This window comes from Erythrolamprus reginae, chromosome 1 (assembly GCF_031021105.1).
Source record: "Erythrolamprus reginae isolate rEryReg1 chromosome 1, rEryReg1.hap1, whole genome shotgun sequence".
NCBI classification, from domain to species: domain Eukaryota; kingdom Metazoa; phylum Chordata; class Lepidosauria; order Squamata; family Dipsadidae; genus Erythrolamprus; species Erythrolamprus reginae.
This window is the reverse complement of record NC_091950.1, coordinates 6,734,278-6,750,017: the sequence shown is the minus strand read 5'-3', so window position 1 is coordinate 6,750,017 and position 15,740 is coordinate 6,734,278. Positions and strand designations below refer to the sequence as shown.

The following is a 15,740-nucleotide window of genomic DNA, read 5'->3' as shown; positions in this document are numbered from 1 at the left end:
AAGCAATATCCTGAGGTAATATCTCAATGCAGAAAGAAGGACTACGTAGAGTCATTCTGAGTTGATTAAGAATGCAGCAACCTGATTGGGTGATAAATATTTAAATATGCAAGAGCTTTAGTATTGCTCTCGGTTCTCTAATCTGTTCTCTCTACTCTCTGATCTCTGGGGAGTGTGCTATGTTCTCCATGCTCTGATCTGAAGTTCCTGTTGCTTATTGCTGTATTGATTGGTTGGTTCCTGTGAGTTACTGTAATTGAGATAGTTGTAGTGATATAATAGTGAGATACTAGTGTGGTGTGTGTATTGATGGAATACAGTTAGTAGTGTAAATAAGAAGTAAATATATTTTTGCAAGACGTCTTGTTGCTGCTGTGTTTTATTGAAGACTTGAATTCCATATCTATTGGTCTATGGCTGGCTGGTTGGGTTGGTTAGCTGGTTGGGCAGGTTAGCTGCTTGGGTTGGCTATCTTCCGAAAGTGAAGCTCTGACACTCAAGCAGGAAATTGAAACAGAATCATAAGATGGATGGCACCTTGGAGGCCATCTAGTCCAACCCTCTGCTCAAGCAGGAGACCCACAGAAACCTAAGACATAAATCAGAGTTTTTTGTGCCCCATTATATTATCTCGGCAATTCAATTGGGGCCTCAGTAGGATAATGTAGCATTTGGGGGGAAATATGCAAACCAAGAGACCAGCCCCAGAGGCCAAGATGGAAAAGATCTCTACGGCCACCATGGACTTCCCTTTAGTGCTCAGGTAGGTGGGGAGGAAAGTGATCCAAACACTGCAAAAGACCAGCATGCTAAATGTAATGAATTTGGCTTCGTTAAAGCTATCAGGCAATTTCCTAGCCAGAAACGCTATAATAAAACTCACAAAGGCCAGAAAACCCAGGTAGGCTAGGACTGTGTAAAACATTGAAACTGAGCCTTCCTGACATTCCAAGATGGTCTCTCCTTCCAAGGAGTGGAAGTCCAAGTTGGGAAATGGGGCAGAGGTTATCAGCCAGATGGCACAAAGAACTGCTTGGACCATGGGACAGGCTAAGATAATGGAATTGGTCAGTGGTTTCCTAAGAATTTCCTTGCCCTGTTTCCTGGTTTGGTAGCCATGAAGGCGAGAACCACCATGACTGTTTTTGCCAGCACAGAGGAAACCGCAAGAGAAAAGAAAATGGCAAAGGCAGTTTGTCGGAAGAGACAAGTGAGCTTCCTGGGTTGACCAATGAAGAGGAAGGAGCAAAGGAAGCAGAGCAGGAGGGAGACCAGGAGGATATAGGTGAGATCGCGGTTGTTGGCCTTGACTATTGGGGTTTCATGATGTTTACGGAAAACCAGCAGTACTGCAGATGTGATCAGAGAAAGGAAAAGAGCTAGAGAAGCCAAAGTGTAACCCAGGGTCTCTTGATAGCTGAGGAAGTGGATCTTCTTGGCAATGCATTGGTCCTTCTCCTTGTTGGGATACTTGTCTACTGGGCAGGGGTCACACTAGGCTGCATCTGAAATTAAGATTTTTATGTAAGGATTTCATCGTCATCTGTCATGATCATTATCCCTTTCCAAGGATTGACATGACTGTCCCCTTTTTGCTCTGCCCAACCCACAAATTAAATACAAGATACAGTGATCCCTCGATTAGCGCGGGGGTTACGTTCCAAGACCTCCCGCGCTAATCGATTTCCGCGTTATAGTGGTGCAGAAGTAAAAAACACCATCTGCGCATGCGTGCCATTTTTTTCATGGCCACACATGCGCAGATGGTGGAGTTTGCGTGTGGGCAGCGGGGAAGACCAAGGGAAGGTTCCTTCGGCCGCCCAACAGCTGATCTGCTCCGCAGCGCGGAAGCAGCGAGGAGCCGAAGATGGGGTTTCCCCGTTGCCCATGCAAAGGGGAAACCCCATCTTCGGCTCCTCGCTGCTGCCGCGCTGCAGAGCGGATCAGGTGTTGGGCGGCTGAAGGAACCTTCCCTTGGTCTTCCCGCCGCCCAGGCAAAGGAGCCTTGCTTCGCCTCCTTCGCTGCAATACGGCAAGCGGCAAGCGGCAAGCGATCTTGGGGTTTCCCCTTTGCCTGGGCGGCGCTGGGGCCATGCGGAGCCGCTCATCTAGGGGGGCGTGGACCGGCAAGGTGCCCTCCACTCTTTCTCTTTCTCTCCCTGTTACCGGTGTGGTATAAGAGAGAGAAAGACAGAGAAAGGAGGGCGACTTGCCAGTCCACGCCCCCCTGGATGAGCGGCCCCGCATGGCCCCAGCGCCGGACTCCGCCGTTGCCTCCGCCCTTGTTCGGCTCTGCAGCTGAGAGGCCACGTCCACCCCCTCCTCGGTGTCCCCGGCACCCAGCGTCCCCACGCCGCCTCCACCTCCCGGTAATGCGCCCGACCTCTGCCTCTCTCTTTCTCTCTCATATACCACGCCGGCAACAGGGAGAGAAAGAGAGAGAGAACTAGCGCGGACTTATTTTTTAATTAATATTTTTTGAAAAACCGCGTTGCAGCGTTTCGCGCTAATCGAGACCGTGCTAATCGAGGGATCACTGTATATACAAATTCCATTGACTTTTATCCACTGCCAATTCACTAAAATTATTGAGGTGCAGAGAAATGATTTGTTGGGGCAGGATAGCGCAGGTCCATAAACTGACAGTTTATAAAGCATAAATAACATGATATTGTTTATTTCCAGCAAAAATGACAAAACTAATTATTTATTCAATGATTTCCTTGGAGTTTCCTAGACCAGGAGCTCACCAACCCGTAGCTCTAGAGCCACATGCTGCTCTTTGGGCCTCCTGCTGTTGCTCCCTGCCACATCATTGGCTGGCCTCACCCTCTCCTCCCTCACCTGGCCTGAAAAGGTAAGGGCAATGGAGTGATTGGAGATGTGGTCATGGTTGATTCCCAGATACTGGATGAAGAATGTTATCATCCCTGGGAAAGGCTTCCCTTTGGGTGACTCTCCTGTTCCTTTTGTGACTCAATGGCTGGCTGTGGGCAGAGCCAAGAGTCTGCACATCCATTGGGAAGACCCTAAAGTGAGTACCAAGTGCAACAAAGTTGCCTGTGGAGGGGAGACAGTGGGCTGCTGCTTGCTTAAGGATGTGACTTCTCTCCTGATCTAAGGATCTGGCCATTACCTTGCCGTGTCACATCCTGTCCTCCCCCACCCAGCAGCTCTAGTCGAGCAGGGTGGGCATAAGCTCCAGCCCAAAATGTCTTAGCTCTCGTAACCCTCCTCCCAATCCTTCTCCTCTCATGTGAGGCAGCGGGGGGGGGGGAATGGCAAGGCAATGTAGCTGCCTTCATGCCGCATTTGTGCGTAAGGCAGTATTCACGCTTCCTAGTGGTAACAGCCTCCCCGCTCAGCCGAAGTGCTAGAAGGGGACAGGACGGAATGGGACAGGGGTACCACAGGTTCAGTCCTAGGCCCAGTACTCTGTAACATATTTATCAACGACCTAGATGAGGGAATAGAGGGGGAATTAATTAAATTCACAGACGACACCAAGCTGACAGGAGTGGCCAACACCCCAGAGGATAGACACAGGATACAGAAAGATCTAGACAGACTTGTACAGTGGGCCGAAATGAACAAAATGAAGTTCAATGTAGAGAAGAGTAAAATCCTGCACCTAGGCAAAAAAAACCCTAAACAAATGCATACAAATTAGGCGAAACCAGACTCACCATAAGTGACTGTGAAAGGGATCTTGGAGTCTTGGTGGATAACCAGCTAAACATGGGCTAAAAAGGGTAACACAATCCTAAACTGCATGAACAGGGGGATACACTCCAAGACCAGAGAGGTAATAATACCACTCTATAAGGCCCTAGTCAGACTGCACCTGGAGTATTGCATCCAGTTCTGGTCACCACACTTCAAAAAAGATATAGAGACTCTAGAGAGGGTGCAGAAAAGAGCAACTACAATGATAAGGGGACTAGAGACCAGGTCATACGAAGAAAGGTTGCTGGAACTGGGCATGGATAGTCTAGTAAAAAGAAGGGCTAGGGGGGAACATGATAGCTGTATACAGGTACTTGAGGGGTTGCCACGGAGAGGAGGGGGACACACTATTTTCCAGGGCACCAGAGGGCCGGATGAGGAACAACGGTTGGAAGCTGACCAAGGAAAGATTCAACCTGGAGATAAGGAAGAATTTCCTGACAGTGAGAGCGATCAACCAGTGGAATGGCCTGCCAGCTGAGGTTGTGAACTCCCCAACTTTGGACACTTTCAAGAGGAGATTGGACTGCCACTTGACTGTTGTGCTATAGGGATCCTGCTTGGGCAGGGGGTTAAACTTGATGGCCTTCGTGGTCCCTTTCAACTCTAACAATAAATAAAAATAAATAAAAATTAAATGTCCATCCATGTTTTGTGACTCTGAGTTTCTGCAAAATAGGTCCATATGGTTCTTTGCCAACCCCTGTCCTAGATCCTGGAAGATCTGCATATGAAAAGTGCTCTACCTGTCTGATTTGAGATGGTTCCTTCTGGACATGGGGCACATTCGTAGCAGCAAATGGGCTGGCCCTCTGGAACTCGTCTCCTCTCTCCTGCATGGCACCTCTTCTTGCCACATCTGGCAAAGGGCGCCTTCTAAATGAGAAAAGAGAAGTGTTAGAGGTGGCCTGTGCAATGAAGATCCTGCATTTATTCATTTCCATATTCCTCTTTTCCTGTTGAGAATGTTATCATTACAAATAGTTCACAAAGGTCAAACAGGAACCATGAAAAGCTCCTGGGAGATTCAGGCAAGTGGCACTAGTGACCCACCAATGGATGCTAAAGTTTGAATCCTGAACCTCAGAGTGCAAAGGAAGTTTTGCTACATTGAGTTACAACTTTGCTAAAATAAAGAATGATGAAGATCGAACTGAACAGGTATGGTCCGTGGAAATCTCTGCCTGATCTAATAGCATCCTGGTTTCAAGCAGAGGTTCTTCTCATTCCCACTCATTGTTAAAGGTTTCACAAATTAGTCCTCAAATTTGTTAATCTCAAATGCAAGTAATTCACCCAATTCCAAAAGTCTTTTCAGCACAAATGTAACTGTTTTCACCTTAGAACAGGTGTTCTAGCTATGCTGGCTGGAGAATTCTGAGAATTCTGGGTGTTTGAAGTCCAGAAGTCTTAAAGTTGCCATGTTTGAGGACCTCTGCCTTAGAAAGATGTTCAGCATCCTCAGGAGAGAGTGATGCTATTCCTGAATTTACATTTCTTTCCAGCTCACCTTTGAGGCCCAGATAATCCCGTCAGAGTTAATGGTGAAATCCTGTCCTGCGGCAGCCCTGAGATCCCACTGCCCAACTTTCACAGAGACAAGAAATTCATTGGGGTGGACAATCCAGTTGACTATATCATAACGAGCAGTTCTCAGTCCATTTTCTGAGAAGGAGATTTCATCTCCAGCGCTGTTGTTGAAGTGGACATTTCTCAAATTGGCAAGAATCTGAAGGAAAAAAAGATCTTCATAAACTCGAGTAATTAGCTGAATGGCAGAAATAGAATAGAATATGATACGACAGGATGGCATGGCATGGCATGGCATGGCATAATGGAATGGAATGGAATGAATAGAGTAGAGTAGAGTAGAATAGAACAAAACAGAACAGAACAGAACAGAACGGAATGGAATAGAATTCTTTATTAGCCAAGAGTGATTGGACACACAAGGAATTTGTCTTTGGTGCATATTCACTCAGTGTACATAAAAGAAAAGAAACATTGCCAACTCAGGAAGCTCATACTGCCCAAGGAGCTACACCTCTTCTCCAACCCAACAGGACCGACACAGACTTCAGAGGATAATCAGAAATGCAGAAAAAACAACTGCTGCCAATCTGCCTTCCATTGAGGACCTGCATACTGCATGAGTCAAAAAGAGCGCTGTGAAAATATTTACTGACCCCTTGCATCCTGGACATGAACTGTTTCAACTCCTACCCTCAAAACATCGCTATAGAGCAGTGGTCCCCAAACTACGGCCCGTGGGCTGCATGTGGCCCGCTGAAGCAATTTATCCGGCCCGCGGCAGCGCATGAGATTTTATCAATAGATATAATAAGCTCCCGTATCTCCTGTCCACTCACCGCAGTCTGCTGGTGAGCGAAGAGGCGGTGCAGAGGCAAGGGGCAGGGAGGAAAGCGGGCCTGAAATTGGCCCCTTTCTGATATTTTTCTTTCCCCTCTTCCCAGTCAGCAGGCGCGCGTGTAGATAAGTCCAACCACTTCCACCTCACCACCTGTTCCTGTAGGAAGAGGTCGGACGCACTACCCGGAGGCAGAGGCGGCATGGAGCTGGGTGCTGGGCACCGTGGAGAGCGAAGGGGTGGACTGTTGCCTCTTAACTGGAGAGCCAGACAGGGGCGGAGGCAATGGCAAAGTCCGGTGCTCTCCGCTCTCTCTCTCTCTTTCTCTGTTGCTGGCAAGGTGTACAAAAGAGAGAGAGAAAAAGGAGGGAAGAGAGAAAGAAAGCAAGAGAGAGAGAAAGTGAGAAAGAAAGCAAGAGAGAGAGAAAGAGGGAGAGATAGAGATGGAGGGAAAGAGAGAGGGAGAGATAGAAATAGAGTGAGAGAGAGAGAAAGAAAGCAAGAGAGAGAGGGGGAGAGAGAGAGAAAGAGAGAGAGATAGAAATAGTGTGTGAGAGAAAGAAAGCAAGAGAGAGAGAGAACGAGAGGGAGAGAGGGAGAGAGAAAGGGAGAGGGAGAGATAGAAAGGGAGAGAAAGAAAAAGGGAGATAGAGAGAGAGGGAGAGAGAGAAAGTGGGAGAGAGAGAGGGAGAGAGAAAGAGAGGGAGTGAGAGAAAGAGAGAGAGAGAGAAAGAAAGAGAGAGAGAAAGAGAAGAGAGAGAGAGAAAGAGAGAGAGAGAGAGAAAGAAAGAGAGAGAGAAAGAGGGAGAGATAGAGAGGAAGAGAGAAAGGGGGATAGATGGAAAGAGTGAGAGAGAGAGAGAGAGCAAAAGAGAAAGAGAAAAATGAGAAAATGATGGAGAGGAAAAGAGGGAGAGGAAAATGAAACAAATGAGAGAGAAGGAAGAAAAGAGAGAAGGAAGAGAGAAGTGGAGAGGAAGGAGGGAGGGAAGGAAGGAAGGAAGGAAGGAAGGAGAAATGGAGGGAGTTTGTTGATTTAAGTTTAAATTTACTTGTTAATAAAGAAGTATAAATTACTTTATTACTTAATTACTTCTTCTTTATTTTAAATATTGTATTTGTTCCCATTTTGTTTTTTACTTTAAATAAGATATGTGCAGTGTGCATAGGGATTTGTTCATAGGTTTTTTTATAGTCCAGCCCTCCAACAGTCTGAGGGACAGTGAACTGGCCCCCTGTGTAAAAAGTTTGGGGACCCCTGCTATAGAGCACCGCATACCAAAACAACTAGGCACAAAACATTTTTCCCCAAATGCCATCACTCTGCTAAACATTTATTCCCTCAACACTGTCAAACTATTTACTAAGCCTGCACTACTATTACTACTAGTTTTTTTCTCATCATTTATATCACCCATCTCCTCCCACTTATGACTATATGACCAAAATTTGTTGCTTTTATCCTTAAGATTTTTATTAATATTGTTTCCTGATTTCTTATTTGACCCCTATGACAGTCATTAAACAAAGTTCCTCATAATTCTTGAGAATGGTATCTTTTCTTTTGGGTACACTGAGAGTATATGTACTAAAGACAAATTCCTTGTGTGTCCAATCACAGACTAATAAAGTATTCTTTCTCTTCTCTTCTCTTCTGAACATAAGAACATAAGAAGAGCCATGCTGAATCATGCCAAAGCCCATCAAGTCCAGCATTCTGTGTCACAGAGTGGCCCACCAATTGTACATGGGGATCTTGAGCAGAAAGAGAAGGCAAAACCCTCCCTTTTCCTTGACTACCAACAAATGGTACCCAAAGGAATCCTGCCTGTCTCAACCAACATAGAGGTGGCACTTGAACATCCATTTCAATATCCACCAATACACTTGGTATCCATGAATCTGTCTAATAATGCCTTGAAGCTATCCAAGCTGACAGCTGTCATGACTTCTGTAAGTGAATTCCATAAACCAATAACCCCTCTGGGTGAAGAAATATTTCCCTTTATTTGTCCTCACTTTCTTACCTATGAGCTTTAGGGAGTGCCCCCTTGTCCTAGTATTATGTGATAGAGAAAAGAATATTTCTCTATCCACCTTTTCTATTCCATGCATGGTTTTATACACTTTGATCAAGTCACCCCTTAAATGTCATCTTTCAAGGCTGAAGAGACCAAGGCATTGCAGCCTGGTTTCATCAGGGAGGTGCTCCATTTCCGTGATCATTCTTGTTGCCCTTTTTTACACCTTTTCCAGTTCCATTATATCCTTCTTGAAGTGCGGTGATCAGAATTGTACACTATACTCCAAATGTGGTCTCACCATCGATTTATACAGAGGCAATACAACACTTGCCAACCTATTTTCGATTCCCTTCCTAATCATGCCAAACATGGAATTTGCTTGTTTTACTGCACACTGGGTTGACATCTTCATTGAGCTGTCCACCAAAACCCCAAGATCCCTTTTTTGGGTTGTCTCAGAAAGCTTGGTCCCCATCAGTTGGTAGATATAATTGGGATTCGTTGTCCCGATATGCATAACTTTGCACTTTTTTAGGTTAAAATGTATTTGCCACTCTGTTGTCTACTCACTCAATTTCAAGAGATCTTTTTGGAGGTCCCGACAATTTAGTGTCTTCAGCAAACTTTGCCACCTCACTATTTACTTCTACATCTAGATAATTAATGAATACATTAAAAAGTAAAGGTCCCAAAACTGAACCTTATTTTTTTTAAGAAAATATAATCTTTATTGAAGATAAATAGGGGAGGGGATAGATAAAGCAAAAAGACTATGCAAATATTGGTACAAATGTATATGAGTTTAGAGTATACAGTTATAAATCAAAATACATGGAAAAAGGGAAAGAGAAAAGGAAACAATAAAAATAAAAGAAAGAAGAAGAAAGAAAGAAGAGAAAAAATCATATCTATAAATTTATCAGATGTCGTAAATAGTGTCAACTTATCTGTTGACCCAATTACTCTACAGCTTTTAAGGTTTTTACTATCAGTATAGATGAAGGATTTGAGTTTTTAAACTTGAGTTAGAGCTAGGTTGGTTTTTTTCTTCTAATACTGGACCTTAGGGTACATCACTTCTCACTTTTTTCCATCCAGAGAATTGTCCATTGATTGCCACCCTTTGCTTCCTACAATTTAGCCAGTTACCAATCCAAGACAAGATGTGTCTGTTCTATTCTGTTAAGCAGTTGAACGTTACAATAAAGAGAGAACTAAATATATAGGGTAGAGTCACACAGGATGTTAATTCATTGAAACATAAAATAAGATTAAAAGGAATTGATTTGAGCATCTTTTTACATGTTCAAGTTACATGCTGAGGGAAAGTGAGGATGTTCTGCAAATATACCCTTTAGGATTTCAACTGTCCTATTGAACCATCATGTCTGTCTGACTGACTGACTGTCTGTCTCTTTCTCTCTCTCTCTCTCTCTCTCTCTCTCTCTCTCTCTCTCTCTCTCTCTCTATCTATCTAACTATCCATCCATCCATCCATCCATCTATCTATTTACCCATCTATCTATGATCTTGTTGTGAGATGACACCTCCTCCCTTGTCACCTCCTGATACTCAAGGAACTTTCAATATGTTTCAGGACCATGTACTATATAGGTTATTTTTCTTTTGCCCCCTCCTTCAACAAAACATTTAATGAATGTTATTGGTTTTTTTTAAGCAATTACTGCTTTAATCTGTTCAGAGATGCCATGATATGATATCCCTTGATATGATTTCAAGAAATGCATATGAGAAGCTTCTTCTCTATTGTTCTGTGGACTGGATAAAATGTCACAGAGATTACCTGCCATGGCTCCACATTTGAGATCCCTTTTTCCAAGCTTCAGCATAGCTGGTTGTGCTCTTGAGCTGTAAATTGCATGCAATGCATGTGCCACTGCATAAATGGCATTATAGATACTGTAACTTTCACCTGTCATGCTCCTTTCAAAAATAAAATCTGGAATATCTCGTAAATTCTCTTTTCCTGTACATTTTTCTTCTCCTTTTGGAAGGATCTTGCCTGGTTTGGGGATATGGCAGTCAAAGAGTGTTTCCCAAAAATCCAGGAGAATGGTGTCCTCTTCTTTGATCAAATGGTATAAAGACAGGAGGAAGTGGCTGAATTCTGAAACATCCCCAGTGTTTTCCCTAAACTGCAAAGCCCCATGCAAAGGCTTTACACTTTCAGAAATGTCTCCCTGCATAGTAAATTTCCAGTGAGAAGTTAAGATCCAAATATTTTGAAGTTGTATTTCTCCATATATTACAATTTTTTTTAGAAATGACAAAATTTTTACAGTATCAGTGGATATACCCGGGTTCTGGTTCCGGTTTGAGCGGTGGGGAGATGGTGGGTCCGCCGCTCCCTTGAACAACGGTTTATCGTCGGGAAATGTTGGTCCAGGATGGAAGGTTGTCTGTTGTCGCTGTTGCTGCTGTGTCCCCAACTGCAGAGCTCTGAAGCTGGGGCCGGAGGTGCGTGGGTGACTGCGGAGCGACCAGCTGGGACGCGGAACCAGCTGGGACGCGGAAGATGGCGGCGGTGCCTGGCGCGGAGTTTTTGACATCGGAGGGAAGAGAGCGGCCGAGAAGATTCAGAGCAACTGTCGGGCCGAGCCCCCCGACCCGGCCCGACAGATGGGATCAGACGGTGCCGAGATGGTGGGGGCCGGGGGGTGTTGTAGGCACCGAAAAAGACCGCAGCGTCGAGAGGTGGTTGACTGGGACGCGGAAGATGGCGGCGGTGCCTTGCGAAAAAGCTAAGAAACATCGGAGAAGGAGGAAAGGAGGAAAGTGGATGGTGCTGAAAGAACGTGGAGCATGGAGTGTGGGGCTATTGATGAACTGACCCCCCCCCCCGACCTGGTGAGTGAGAGTGACCGGCGTCGAGGCGGAGAGAGACCAGGGGAAATGGAGGCGACAAAGAGCGACCAGTTGCCAGTGAAGGATAATTGCAGGCGGGGTATATTTGGAATAACAACCCCCCCGCCCCTCCCTTCCTGCATGGCACCAGCGGGTGAGAGCTGCTGGTGCCAAGGGAAGATTAGGTGGGAAGGACTGTGGAGACGGGCTTGCTGGACGATGGAATCACTGAGGAGAATGTGAAGGATGGGACTGGTTGCTTGGGACCAATATGGCCAATTGGCCAGGGACATTGCTTATATTAACTTTGCAAATGACTATCTTGGTTTGTCCCCCCCTCCCCCCCTCCTGGCTTCTATGCACTTTACAGAAGAACCATACCCCCTAGTGGACCGGCTGGAAAAAACAACAGCAGCTTTTTAAGACTTTTTAAGATCTAAGTTATATTGAAGAGCTACAAAGACACTACACCTGGGCCGACTGATTAACCGATGATTAGCTAATAATTAATATTAAGAACTGATTTTATACAATTTTTACCATTTTATACTATTTTATACTCTTAATTATTAATCTTGTGAAATTTTCTATTTTTATCTATATGTATTTATATTATGTCATATTTTATTAGCATTTTTATCTATTATTAATTTAATCCTTTTTTAACATTGGGGGGGTCTCTAATTAATGGATGATTGGAGTAGATTCAATGTTGTGCATGGAATGAATGATTGGTATGAGTGTGATGGTTGGGGTGGGTGGGAGTATGGTATGGATGGGATGAGCGACAGTAGTATGAGTGATAGATTTGGCCCACCTGACGCTCGGGAGACAGGAGAGGAAGGGGCATCGATCTCTGGGGTGGCAGAGGGCCGGAATATTCCTGTGTTGCTGGGGAGAGGCAGATATGGCGGGGGTCACAGAGTTAGCCGTTCCAGGGGAACGAGAGACCGTTGCTTAATAACGGTCCCTTGTTCCAGCTCTGTGAGCCCAATCTTGGGTACTGGTGATGAGTGTAACTCTGGCCCTGGGCTCAGGTTGCTGCTGCTTAATGCCAGGTCGGTGGTAAATAAAGCTCTCCTCATCCGGGATCTGATCCTGGATGAGGAGGCCGACCTGGCATGTATTACTGAAACCTGGCTGGGCCCAGAGGGAGGTGTTCCTCTCTCTGAAATTTGCCCAGCTGGGTTTCAGATATGGCATCAACCTCGACCCCAGGGAAGGGGGGGAGGAGTGGCTATTATAGCCAGGGAGAGCCTTTGCCTACGTGGACTCATTGCTCCGGAAATTGCGGGTTGCGAGTCACTCTTGATGAAGTTGGACTTAGGGGTTCAGGTGGGCTTATTTCTCACGTACCTGCCTCCCAGCTGCGTGTCAAAAGCCCTGACTGTGCTACTCGAGGAGGTAGCCGGGTTGACGGTGGAGTTCCCCAGACTTATTGTCTTGGGGGACTTCAACCTGCCGTCACTCGGTGAAACCTCTGGGTTGGCACAGGAGTTCATGGCCACCATGACAGCCATGGACCTGACTCAAGTCGTACGGGGTCCGACTCATGAGGGGGGGCACGCACCTGACATGGTATTCCTTTCCGAGCAATTGAGTAATGGTCTGAGACTAAGGGGCTTAGAAGCAGTGCCTTTGTCATGGTCAGACCATTTTCTACTACGGCTTGACTTCCTGGCTCCAATCCTTCCCCGCAGGGAGGCGGAACCAATGAAGATGTTCCGCCCCAGACGCCTGATGGACCCAGAGGGCTTTCAGACGGCGCTTGGGGTTATTCCAGAGGCACTCATCCACAGTTCGGCGGAGTCTCTTGCGGAGGCCTGGAATACGGCTGCTGCGGAGGCTCTCGACCGGATTGCGCCTTTGCGACCTCTCCGTGGCGCTAGACCCCGTAGAGCCCCATGGTTCAACGAGGAGCTCCGGGAGTTGAAACGCCAAAAGAGACGTCTAGAGAAGCGATGGAGGAAGAGCAGGTCTGAATCTGATCGAACACTTGTAAGAGCTTTTATTAAGACTTACAAAGTGGCGCTCAAGGCGGCAAGATGCGGGTACCATGCCGCCTTGATTGCATCAGCGGAATCCCGCCCGGCCGCTCTGTTTAGGGTGACCCGCTCCCTTCTTAACCAGGGGGGAGTTGGGGAGCCCTTGCAGAGTAGTGCCGAGGAGTTTAACACGTTTTTCGCTGATAAAGTCGCTCAGATCCGGGCCGACCTCGACTCCAATTGTAAAACAGAGTCGACTGACAATGAGTCAGTCGAGGTGACTGGGGCACGTACTTGTCCACCTGTCTGGGAAGAGTTTGATCTGGTGACACCTGATGAAGTGGACAAGGCCATTGGAGCTGTGAGTTCCGCCACCTGTCTACTGGATCCGTGTCCCTCCTGGTTGGTCTCGGCCAGCAGGGAGGTGACACGGAGCTGGGCCCAGGAGATTACCAATGCTTCCTTGGGGAGGGGAGTTTTTCCATCACTCTATAAAGAAGCACTTGTGCGCCCCCTCCTCAAGAAGCCTTCCCTGGACCCAGCCGTACTCAACAACTATCGTCCATTCTCCAACCTTCCCTTCATGGGGAAGGTTGTCGAGAAGGTGGTGGCACTCCAGCTCCAGCGGTCCTTGGAAGAAGCCGATTATCTAGGTCCCCAGCAGTCGGGCTTCAGGCCCGGTTACAGCACAGAAACCGCTTTGGTCGCGTTGATGGATGATCTCTGGCGGGCCCGGGACAGGGGTTTATCCTCTGTCCTGGTGCGCCTCGATCTCTCAGCGGCTTTCGATACCATCGACCATGGTATCCTTCTGCACCGGTTGGAGGGGTTGGGGGTGGGAGGCACTGTGCTTCATTGGTTCTCCTCCTACCTCTCTGGCCGGTCGCAGTCGGTGTTAGTGGGGGGTCAGAGGTCGACTCCGAGGTCTCTCCCTTGTGGAGTACCTCAGGGGTCGGTCCTCTCCCCCTTGCTATTTAACATCTACATGAAACCGCTGGGTGAGATCATCCAAGGACATGGGGTGAGGTATCATCAATATGCCGATGATACCCAGCTTTACATCTCCACCCCATGCCCAGTCAACGAAGCGGTGGAAGTGATGTGCCGGTGCCTGGAGGCTGTTGGGGCCTGGATGGGTGTCAACAGACTCAAGCTCAACCCGGATAAGACGGAGTGGCTGTGGGTTTTGCCTCCCAAGGACAATCCCATCTGTCCGTCCATTACCCTGGGGGGGGGAATTACTGACCCCCTCAGAGAGGGTCCGCAACTTGGGCGTCCTCCTCGATCCACAGCTCACATTAGAGAACCATCTTTCAGCTGTGGCGAGGGGGGCGTTTGCCCAGGTTCGCCTGGTGCACCAGTTGCGGCCCTACCTGGACCGGGACTCATTGCTCACAGTCACTCATGCCCTCATCACCTCGAGGTTCGACTACTGTAATGCTCTCTACATGGGGCTACCTTTGAAAAGTGTTTGGAAACTTCAGATCGTGCAGAATGCAGCTGCGAGAGCAGTCATGGGCTTACCCAGGTATGCCCATGTTTCACCATCACTCCGCAGCCTGCATTGGCTGCCGATCAGTTTCCGGTCACAATTCAAAGTGTTGGTTATGACCTTTAAAGCCCTTCATGGCACTGGACCAGAATATCTCCGAGACCGCCTTCTGCCGCACGAATCCCAGCGACCGATTAGGTCCCACAGAGTGGGCCTCCTCCGGGTCCCATCAACTAAACAATGCCGGTTGGCGGGCCCCAGGGGGAGAGCCTTCTCTGTGGCGGCACCGACTCTCTGGAACCAACTCCCCCCGGAGATCAGAACTGCCCCTACTCTTCCTGCCTTCCGTAAACTGCTCAAAACCCACCTTTGCCGTCAGGCATGGGGAAACTAAACATCTTCCCCTGGGCACGTTGAATTTATATATGGTATGTTTGTGTGTGTGTATGTTAGTATAGGGGTTTTTCTTAAATTTATAATATTTTAATTAATTGGATTATGTATTAGATTGTCTTTTCACTTGTTGTGAGCCGCCTCGAGTTTTTGGAGAGGGGCGGCATACAAATCCAAATAATAAATAAATAAATAATAAATCTCCAAATAGAATAATGATTTCAGCTTTCAATACCATTTTAAAAGCGAATTTATTTAGTGCAATTTTTAAATCCTTAGTGTTCAAACTTTCGATAAAGGCCAGGCAGATGTCCTTCTCCTTCAACATTGGCTTCAGAGTTGAAATGAAATGTTCTGCACTGTCATCTTCAGAGGTCCCAAGCCCAACCCAGTTCCACTGGAAATACAGGAGCAGCTGAACTAAACCCACACACTCAGGAAAGTCACTGGGATTAATCCGGAAGAAGGAAGGATAAACTGGTCTGTATTCCCGAGGGAACTCAAAGCCAACACCGAGCTGGAGAAAGGGAGATTCCTCTTTCAAAAACAAAGTAAATATTGTGCTGACTTTACATGCTTTTTTAAAAAAGACTTAACAGACTTGCTTCAATTAACACGCTTAATCTTCTTCTCTTCCCAAGAAGAGCTGCTAGTGACATATTTTGTCTGGTTTTGATATGAACTCAATCTGTATAGTCTGGAGGACAGAAGGGAAAGGGGGGGACTTGATCGAAACATTTAAATGTGTTAAAGGGTTAAATAAGGTTCAGGAAGGAAGTGTTTTTAATAGGAAAGTGAACACAAGAACAAGGGGGCACAATTTGAGGTTAGTTGGGGGAAAGATCAGAAACAACATGAGAAAATATTATTTTACTGAAAGGAGGAGT

General features: G+C 46.7%; 1 pseudogene; it reads right to left on the bottom strand.

Annotated features, from left to right (window-relative positions):
- Positions 1-601: 601 nt before the first annotated feature.
- LOC139165151 (vomeronasal type-2 receptor 26-like) lies at positions 602-6,298 on the bottom strand (annotated as a pseudogene).
- Between the last annotated feature and the right edge of the window lie 9,442 nt (positions 6,299-15,740).